Below are 10,000 nucleotides of genomic sequence, written 5' to 3' on the forward strand. Positions count from 1 at the left end.
GTTCTCGCCCCGGGACTTGGGTCAGAGTACAGCCGAAGTGGAGCACTTGTGTCGGACTAGGGAGGCTGTGCCGTGCCCCCTGGAGGTCTAAAGGATGACCAGTAGTTGTGGTTCTCGCCCCGGGACTTGGGTCAGAGTATAGCCCAAGTGGAGCACTTGTGTCGGCCTAGGGAGGCTGTGCCGGGCCCCCTGGAGGTCTAAAGGATGACCATGAGGTCAAAAGGATGACCAGTAGTTGTGGTTCTCGCCCCGGGACTTGGGTCAGAGTATAGCCCAAGTGGAGCACTTGTGTCGGACTAGGGAGGCTGTGCCGTGCCCCCTGGAGGTCTAAAGGATGACCAGTAGTTGTGGTTCTCGCCCCGGGACTTGGGTCAGAGTATAGCCCAAGTGGAGCACTTGTGTCGGACTAGGGAGGCTGTGCCGTGCCCCCTGGAGGTCTAAAGGATGACCAGTAGTTGTGGTTCTCGCCCCGGGACTTGGGTCATAGTATAGCCCAAGTGGAGCACTTGGGTCGGACTAGGGAGGCTGTGTCGTGCCCCCTGGAGGTCTAAAGGATGACCAGTAGTTGTGGTTCTCGCCCCGGGACTTGGGTCAGAGAATAGCCCAAGTGGGACACTTGTGTCGGACTAGGGAGGCTCTGCCGTGCCCCCTGGAGGTCTAAAGGATGACCAGTAGTTGTGGTTCTCGCCCCGGGACTTGGGTCAGAGTATAGCCCAAGTGGAGCACTTGTGTCGGACTAGGGAGGCTGTGCCGTGCCCCCTGGAGGTCTAAAGGATGACCATTAGTTGTGGTTCTCGCCCCGGGACTTGGGTCAGAGTACAGCCCAAGTGGAGCACTTGCGTCGGACTAGGGAGGCTGTGCCGGGCCCCCTGGAGGTCTAAAGGATGACCAGTAGTTGTGGTTCTCGCCCCGGGCCGTGGGTCTGAGTATGGCCCAAGTGGGACACTTGTGTCGGACTAGGGAGGCTCTGCCGTGCCCCCTTGAGGTCTAAAGGATGACCAGTAGTTGTGGTTCTCGCCCCGGGACTTGGGTCATAGTATAGCCCAAGTGGGACACTTGTGTCGGACTAGGGAGGCTCTGCCGTGCCCCCTTGAGGTCTAAAGGATGACCATGAGGTCAAAAGGATGACCAGTAGTTGTGGTTCTCGCCCCGGGACTTGGGTCAGAGTATGGCCCAAGTGGTGCACTTGTGTCGGTCTAGGGAGGCTGTGCCGGTCCCCCTGGAGGTCTAAAGGATGACCAGTAGTTGTGGTTCTCGCCCCGGGACTTGGGTCAGAGTATAGCCCAAGTGGAGCACTTGTGTCGGACTAGGGAGGCTGTGCCGGGCCCCCTGGAGGTCTAAAGGATGACCAGTAGTTGTGGTTCTCACCCCGGGTCGTGGGTCCGAGTCTGGCCCGAGTAGAGCACTTTGGTCGGCTACCGGGGGGTGTGCCGTGCCCCCTGGAGGTCTAAAGGATGACCAGTAGTTGTGGTTCTCGCCCCGGGACTTGGGTCAGAGTATAGCCCAAGTGGAGCACTTGTGTCGGCCTAGGGAGGCTGTGCCGGGCCCCCTGGAGATCTAAAGGATGACCATGAGGTCAAAAGGATGACCAGTAGTTGTGGTTCTCGCCCCGGGACTTGGGTCAGAGTATAGCCCAAGTGGAGCACTTGTGTCGGCCTAGGGAGGCTGTGCCGGGCCCCCTGGAGGTCTAAAGGATGACCAGTAGTTGTGGTTCTCGCACCGGGACTTGGGTCAGAGTACAGCCCAAGTGGAGCACTTGTGTCGGTCTAGGGAGGCTGTGCCGGGCCCCCTGGAGGTCTAAAGGATGACCATGAGGTCAAAAGGATGACCAGTAGTTGTGGTTCTCGCCCCGGGACTTGGGTCAGAGTATAGCCCAAGTGGAGCACTTGTGTCGGACTAGGGAGGCTGTGCCGTGCCCCCTGGAGGTCTAAAGGATGACCAGTAGTTGTGGTTCTCGCCCCGGGACTTGGGTCAGAGTATAGCCCAAGTGGAGCACTTGTGTCGGCCTAGGGAGGCTGTGCCGGGCCCCCTGGAGGTCTAAAGGATGACCATGAGGTCAAAAGGATGACCAGTAGTTGTGGTTCTCGCCCCGGGACTTGGGTCAGAGTATAGCCCAAGTGGAGCACTTGTGTCGGACTAGGGAGGCTGTGCCGTGCCCCCTGGAGGTCTAAAGGATGACCAGTAGTTGTGGTTCTCGCCCCGGGACTTGGGTCAGAGTATAGCCCAAGTGGAGCACTTGTGTCGGACTAGGGAGGCTGTGCCGTGCCCCCTGGAGGTCTAAAGGATGACCAGTAGTTGTGGTTCTCGCCCCGGGACTTGGGTCATAGTATAGCCCAAGTGGAGCACTTGGGTCGGACTAGGGAGGCTGTGTCGTGCCCCCTGGAGGTCTAAAGGATGACCAGTAGTTGTGGTTCTCGCCCCGGGACTTGGGTCAGAGAATAGCCCAAGTGGGACACTTGTGTCGGACTAGGGAGGCTCTGCCGTGCCCCCTGGAGGTCTAAAGGATGACCAGTAGTTGTGGTTCTCGCCCCGGGACTTGGGTCAGAGTATAGCCCAAGTGGAGCACTTGTGTCGGACTAGGGAGGCTGTGCCGTGCCCCCTGGAGGTCTAAAGGATGACCATTAGTTGTGGTTCTCGCCCCGGGACTTGGGTCAGAGTACAGCCCAAGTGGAGCACTTGCGTCGGACTAGGGAGGCTGTGCCGGGCCCCCTGGAGGTCTAAAGGATGACCAGTAGTTGTGGTTCTCGCCCCGGGCCGTGGGTCTGAGTATGGCCCAAGTGGGACACTTGTGTCGGACTAGGGAGGCTCTGCCGTGCCCCCTTGAGGTCTAAAGGATGACCAGTAGTTGTGGTTCTCGCCCCGGGACTTGGGTCATAGTATAGCCCAAGTGGGACACTTGTGTCGGACTAGGGAGGCTCTGCCGTGCCCCCTTGAGGTCTAAAGGATGACCATGAGGTCAAAAGGATGACCAGTAGTTGTGGTTCTCGCCCCGGGACTTGGGTCAGAGTATGGCCCAAGTGGTGCACTTGTGTCGGTCTAGGGAGGCTGTGCCGGTCCCCCTGGAGGTCTAAAGGATGACCAGTAGTTGTGGTTCTCGCCCCGGGACTTGGGTCAGAGTATAGCCCAAGTGGAGCACTTGTGTCGGACTAGGGAGGCTGTGCCGGGCCCCCTGGAGGTCTAAAGGATGACCAGTAGTTGTGGTTCTCACCCCGGGTCGTGGGTCCGAGTCTGGCCCGAGTAGAGCACTTTGGTCGGCTACCGGGGGGTGTGCCGTGCCCCCTGGAGGTCTAAAGGATGACCAGTAGTTGTGGTTCTCGCCCCGGGACTTGGGTCAGAGTATAGCCCAAGTGGAGCACTTGTGTCGGCCTAGGGAGGCTGTGCCGGGCCCCCTGGAGATCTAAAGGATGACCATGAGGTCAAAAGGATGACCAGTAGTTGTGGTTCTCGCCCCGGGACTTGGGTCAGAGTATAGCCCAAGTGGAGCACTTGTGTCGGCCTAGGGAGGCTGTGCCGGGCCCCCTGGAGGTCTAAAGGATGACCAGTAGTTGTGGTTCTCGCACCGGGACTTGGGTCAGAGTACAGCCCAAGTGGAGCACTTGTGTCGGTCTAGGGAGGCTGTGCCGGGCCCCCTGGAGGTCTAAAGGATGACCAGTAGTTGTGGTTCTCGCCCCGGGCCGTGGGTCTGAGTATGGCCCAAGTGGGGCACTTGCGTCGGACTGGGGAGGCTCTGCCGCGCCCCCTGGAGGTCAAAAGGATGACCAGTAGTTGTGGTTCTCACCCCGGGTCGTGGGTCCGAGTCTGGCCCGAGTAGAGCACTTTGGTCGGCTACCGGGGGGTGTGCCGTGCCCCCTGGAGCCATGGGAGTGAGCTCCAGCAGACTGGTATTTTTCGGAGAACCAGGCCCACACTCCTCAGACTTTGTGCCCAGGGACAGGCCACCAAAATCGGCCGCGGCTCGTGCACTTTGCCCCTGCGTTTCTCCCAGAACCAGAGCCGGAAAAATCCCAAAATTGATGCCCAGAGATAGTCGACTCTGCCTGGAATAGATTGCCACCCAAACCCGCCAACTCACGCTGGTTTTCCGATGGCCTCACCTACTAACCCGAGCATGGTCATCGCTCGCACCTTCCAAAACCTCCAGGGGCGCAGGCACTTTTCATTTACTGGCCATAAGGCCGACCGCCTTAAGCGTTAAGCGATAAGCGAAAGGCTTAGTTTGGACTTAGTTTTTGGAGCGACGAGGTCGCCGTTTTGTCAATTCTGAACCGATTTTCACGCGGTTTTCGACTGCCTGCGCCTGGGGAGCCGCCCAGAAGCCCCAGGCAGTGTTCTGGGTGGACTTCCGGACCGGTCCGGACCCGGTACCGGCCGGGGGAACCGCACCACGCCTCTCGGGCGTTTCTACACCGATTTTCGCGGGGTTTTCGACTGCATAGACGGGGCCACCTGCTGCAGGGCCCGAGGGAGGGCCTTACTGAGCTGGGTCCGACGCAGGGCCCGGTTCCTGGAGCCCGCTGGGGGGGGGGGGGGGTTCTCTAAGGCTCACGGCGGGCTGCTGAGGGGCCGGATCGGATGCAGACAGGCGCTCCTCTGCCCAGGTCTTTGCTCCCCTGCCCCACTAGGAATGGAAGACACACTGCCAACAGCTTCTGGAGGGTGATGGGCCCTGCTGCAGACCAGGTCCGACCCAGGTTTCAGCTATCCCACCCCGCAGGGACTTAAAGACACACTGCCATCAGCTTCTGGAGGCTGCTGAGCTCTACTATAGAGCAGGTCCGACCCAGGTTTCAGCTCCTGCAGCCCACTAGGACTTAAACACACACTGCCATCAGCGTCTGGATGGTGATGGGCCCTGCTGCAGACCAGGTCCGACCCAGGTTTCAGCTATCCCACCCCGCAGGGACTTAAAGACACACTGCCATCAGCTTCTGGAGGCTGCTGAGCTCTACTATAGAGCAGGTCCGACCCAGGTTTCAGCTCCTGCAGCCCACTAGGACTTAAACACACACTGCCATCAGCGTCTGGATGGTGATGGGCCCTGCTGCAGACCAGGTCCGACCCAGGTATCAGCTCCTGCACCCCGCAGGGAATTGAAGACACACTGCCATCAGCTTCTGGAGGCTGCTGAGCTCTGCTATAGACCAGGTCCGACCCAGGTTTCAGCTCCTGCACCCCGCAGGGAACTAAACACACACTGCCATCTGCAACTGGAGGCTGCTGAGCCCTGCTGCAGACCAGGTCCGACCCAGGTTATGGCTCTCCCACCCCCCTGGGACTTAAACACACACAGCCATCAGCTTCTGGATGGTGATGGGCCCTGCTGCAGACCAGGTCCGACCCAGGTTTCAGCTCCTCAACCCCGCAGGGACTTAAACCCACACCGCCATCAGCTTCTGGAGGGTGATGGGCCCTGCTGCGGGCCAGGTCCGACCCAGGTTTCAGCTCTCCCACCCCGCAGGGACTTAAACACACACAGCCATCAGCTTCTGGGGGCTGCTGAGCCCTGCTGCAGACCAGGTCCGACCCAGGTTTCAGCTCTCCCACCCCGCAGGGTCTTTAACACACACACTGCCATCAGCTGCTGGAGGCTGCTGAGCTCCGCTATAGACCAGGTCCGACCCAGGTTTCTGCTCCTGCACCCCGCAGGGAATGAAAGACACACTGCCATCAGCTTCTGGAGGCTGCTGAGCCCTGCTGCAGACCAGGTCCGACCCAGGTATCGGCTCTCCAACCAGGCAGAGACTTAAACACACACACACACACACACACTGCCATCAGCTTCTGGGGGCTGCTGAGCTCTGCTGTAGACCGGGTCCGACCCAGGTTTCTGCTCCTCCACCCCGCAGGGACTTAAACACACACTGCCACCAGCTTCTGGAGGGTGATGGGCCCTGCTTTAGACCAGGTCTGACCCGGGATATAGCTCTCCCACCCCGCAGGGACTTAAACACTCACTGCCATCAGCTGCTGGAGGCTGCCGAGCTCTGCTGCAGACCAGGTCCCACCCAGGTTTCTGCTCCTGCACCCCGCAGGGACTTAAACACACACTGCCACCAGCTTCTGGAGGGTGATGGGCCCTGCTGTGGACCAGGTCCGACCCGGATATCAGCTCTCCCACCAGGCAGGGACTTAAACACACACTGCAATCAGCTGCTGGAGGCTGCTGAGCTCTACTATAGACCAGGTCCGACCCAGGTTTCAGCTCTCCCACCAGGCAGTGACTTAAAGACACACTGCCATCAGCTGCTGGAGGCTGCTGAGCTCTTCTATAGACCAGGTCCGACCCAGGTTTCAGCTCTCACACCAGGCAGGGACTTAAACACACACTGCCATCAGCTGCTGGAGGCTGCTGAGCTCTGCTATAGACCAGGTCCGACCCAGGTTTCAGCTCTCCCACCAGGCAGGGACTTAAAGACACACTGCCATCAGCTGCTGGAGGCTGCCGAGCCCTGCTGCAGACCATGTCCGACCCAGGTTTCAGCTCTCCCACCAGGCAGGGACTTAGAGGCACGCTGCCATCAGCTTCTGGAGGCTGCTGAGCTCTGCCATAGACCAGGTCCGACCGAGGTTTCAGCTCTCCCACCCCGCAGGGACTTAAACACACACTGCCATCAGCTGCTGGAGGCTGCTGAGCTCTGCTATAGACCAGGTCCGACCCGGGATATAGCTCTCCCACCCCGCAGGGACTTAAACACACACTGCCATCAGCTGCTGGAGGCTGCTGAGCTCTTCTATAGACCAGGTCCGACCCAGGTTTCAGCTCTCCCACCCCGCAGGGACTTGAACACACACTGCCATCAGCTTCTGGAGGCTGCTGAGCTCTGCTATAGACCAGGTCCGACCCAGGTTTCTGCTCCTCCACCCCGCAGGGAATTAAAGACACACTGCCATCAGCTTCTGGATGGTGATGGGCCCTGCTGCAGACCAAGTCCGACCCGGGTTACAGCTCTCCCACCAGGCAGGGAATTAAACACACACTGCCATCAGCTGCTGGAGGCTGCTGAGCTCCGCTATAGACCAGGTCCGACCCGGGTTCCTGCTCCTGCACCCCGCAGGGACCAAAACACACACACTGCCATCAGCTTCTGGAGGCTGCTGAGCTCTTCTATAGACCAGGTCCGACCCAGGTTTCAGCTCTCCCACCAGGCAGGGACTTAAACACACACTGCCATCACCTTCTGCTGGCTGCTGAGCTCTGCTGCAGACCAGGTCCGACCCAGGTTTCAGCTCCTGCACCCCGCAGGGAACTAAACACACACTGCCGTCACCTTCTGCTGGCTGCTGAGCCCTGCTGCAGACCAGGTCCGACCCAGGTTTCAGCTCCTGCACCCCGCAGTGGATTAAAGACACACTGCCATCAGGTTCTGGAGGCTGCTGAGCTCTGCTGCAGACCAGGTCCGACCCAGGTTATGGCTCTCCCACCCCGCAGGGACTTAAACACACACCGCCGTCAGCTTCTGGATGGTGATGGGCCCTGCTGCAGACCAGGTCCGACCCACGTTTCAGCTCTCCCACCCCGCAGGGGATGAAACACACACTGCCATCAGCTTCTGGAGGCTGCTGAGCTCTGCTAAAGACCAGGTCCGACCCAGCTTTCAGCTCTCCCACCAGGCAGGGAGTTAAAGACACACTGTCATCGGCTTCTGGAGGGTGCTGAGCCCTGCTGCACACCAAGTCTGACCCAGGTTTCAGCTCATCCACCCCGCAGGGACCTAAACACACACTGCCATCAGCTTCTGAGTGGTAATGGGCCCTGCTGCAGACCAGGTCCGACCCAGGTTTCAGCTCCTCCACCCCGCCATCACCAGCTGGAGGCTGGCTGCTGCTCCTGCACCCTGCCATCAGCTGCTGGAGGCTTCTGTTCCTCCACCCCGCCATCAGCAGCTGGAGGCTGGCTGCTGGAGGCTGGCTGCTGCTCCTCCACCCCGCCATCACCAGCTGGAGGCTGGTTGCAGCTCCTGCACCCCGCCATCAGCTGCTGGAGGCTGCCTGCAGCCCCTGCACCCCGCCATCAGCTGCTGGAGGCTGGCTGCAGCTCCTGCACACCGCCATCAGCTGCTGGAGGCTGCCTGCAGCTCCTGCACCCCGCCATCACTGCTGGAGGCTGGCTGCTGCTCCTGCACCCCGCCAGCAGCTGCTGGAGGCTGGCTGCTGCTCCTCCACCCAACCATCAGCTGCTGGACGCTGGCTGCTGCTCCTGCACCCCGCCATCAGCTGCTGGAGGCTGGCTGCTGCTCCTCCACCACCCAACCATCAGCTGCTGGACGCTGGCTGCAGCTCCTCCACCCCGCCATCAGCTGCTGGTGGCTGGCTGCAGCTCCTTCACCCCGCCATCAGCTGCTGGTGGCTGGCTGCAGCTCCTTCACCCCGCCATCACCAGCTGGAGGCTGGCTGCTGCTCCTGCACCCCGCCATCAGCTGCTGGAGGCTGCCTGCAGCTCCTGCGCCCCGCCATCAGCTGCTGGAGGCTGGCTGCTGCTCCTGCACCCTGCCATCAGCTGTTCGAGGCTGGCTGCAGCTCCTCCACCCCACCATCACCAGCTGGAGGCTGGTTGCAGCTCCTGCACCCCGTCATCAGCAGCTGGAGGCTGCCTGCTGCTCCTGCACCCCGCCATCAGCTGCTGGAGGCTGCCTGCAGCTCCTGCACCCCGCCATCATTTGCTGGAGGCTGGCTGCAGCTCCTGCAACCCGCCATCAGCTGCTGGAGGCTGGCTGCTGCTCCTCCACCCCACCATGACCTGCTGGAGGCTGGCTGCAGCTCCTTCACACCGCCATCAGCTGATGGATGCTGGCTGAACGCTGGAGGCTGGCTGCTGCTCCCACACACCGCCATCAGCTCCTGGAGGCTGGCTGGCTGCTGGAGGCTGTCTGCTGCTGCTCCTCCACCCCGCCATCACCAGCTGGAGGCTGGCTGCTGGAGGCTGGCTGCAGCTCCTGCACCCCACCATCAGCTGCTGGAGGCTGGCTTCTGCTCCTCCACCCCGCCATCAGCTGCTGGGGGCTGGCTGCTGGAGGCTGGCTGCAGCTCCTCCACCCCGCCATCACCAGCTGGAGGCTGGTTGCAGCTCCTGCACCCCGCCATCAGCTGCTGGAGGCTGCCTGCTGCTCCTGCACCCCGCCATCAGCTGCTGGAGGCTGCCTGCACCTCCTGCACCCCGCCATCAGCTGCTGGAGGCTGGCTTCTGCTCCTCCACCCCGCCATCAGCTGATGGAGGCTGCCTGCTTCTCCACCCCGCCATCACTAGCTGGAGGCTGGCTGCTGGAGGCTGGCTGCAGCTCCTCCACCCCGCCATCAGCTGCTGGAGGCTGCCTGCAGCTCCTGCACCCCGCCATCACCAGCTGGAGGCTGGCTTCTGCTCCTCCACCCCGCCATCAGCTGATGGAGGCTGCCTGCTTCTCCACCCCGCCATCACTAGCTGGAGGCTGGCTGCTGGAGGCTGGCTGCAGCTCCTCCACCCCGCCATCAGCTGCTGGAGGCTGGCTGCTGCTCCTGCACCCCGCCATCAGCTGCTGGAGGCTGGCTGCTGCTCCTCCACCCAACCATCAGCTGCTGGACGCTGGCTGCAGCTCCTCCACCCCACCATCAGCTGCTGGACGCTGGCTGCAGCTCCTCCACCCCGCCATCAGCTGCTGGAGGCTGCCTGCAGCTCCTGCACCCCGCCATCAGCTGCTGGAGGCTGCCTGCAGCTCCTGCACCCCGCCATCACCAGCTGGAGGCTGGCTTCTGCTCCTCCACCCCGCCATCAGCTGATGGAGGCTGCCTGCTTCTCCACCCCGCCATCACTAGCTGGAGGCTGGCTGCTGGAGGCTGGCTGCTGCTCCTCCACCCAACCATCAGCTGCTGGACGCTGGCTGCAGCTCCTCCACCCCACCATCAGCTGCTGGACGCTGGCTGCAGCTCCTGCACCCCGCCATCAGCTGCTGGAGGCTGGCTTCTGCTCCTCCACCCCGCCATCAGCTGCTGGAGGCTGCCTGCTGCTCCTGCACCCCGCCATCAGCTG

The sequence above is a fragment of the Nothobranchius furzeri genome, chromosome 19, assembly GCF_043380555.1.
Source record: "Nothobranchius furzeri strain GRZ-AD chromosome 19, NfurGRZ-RIMD1, whole genome shotgun sequence".
Lineage (NCBI taxonomy): Eukaryota > Metazoa > Chordata > Actinopteri > Cyprinodontiformes > Nothobranchiidae > Nothobranchius > Nothobranchius furzeri.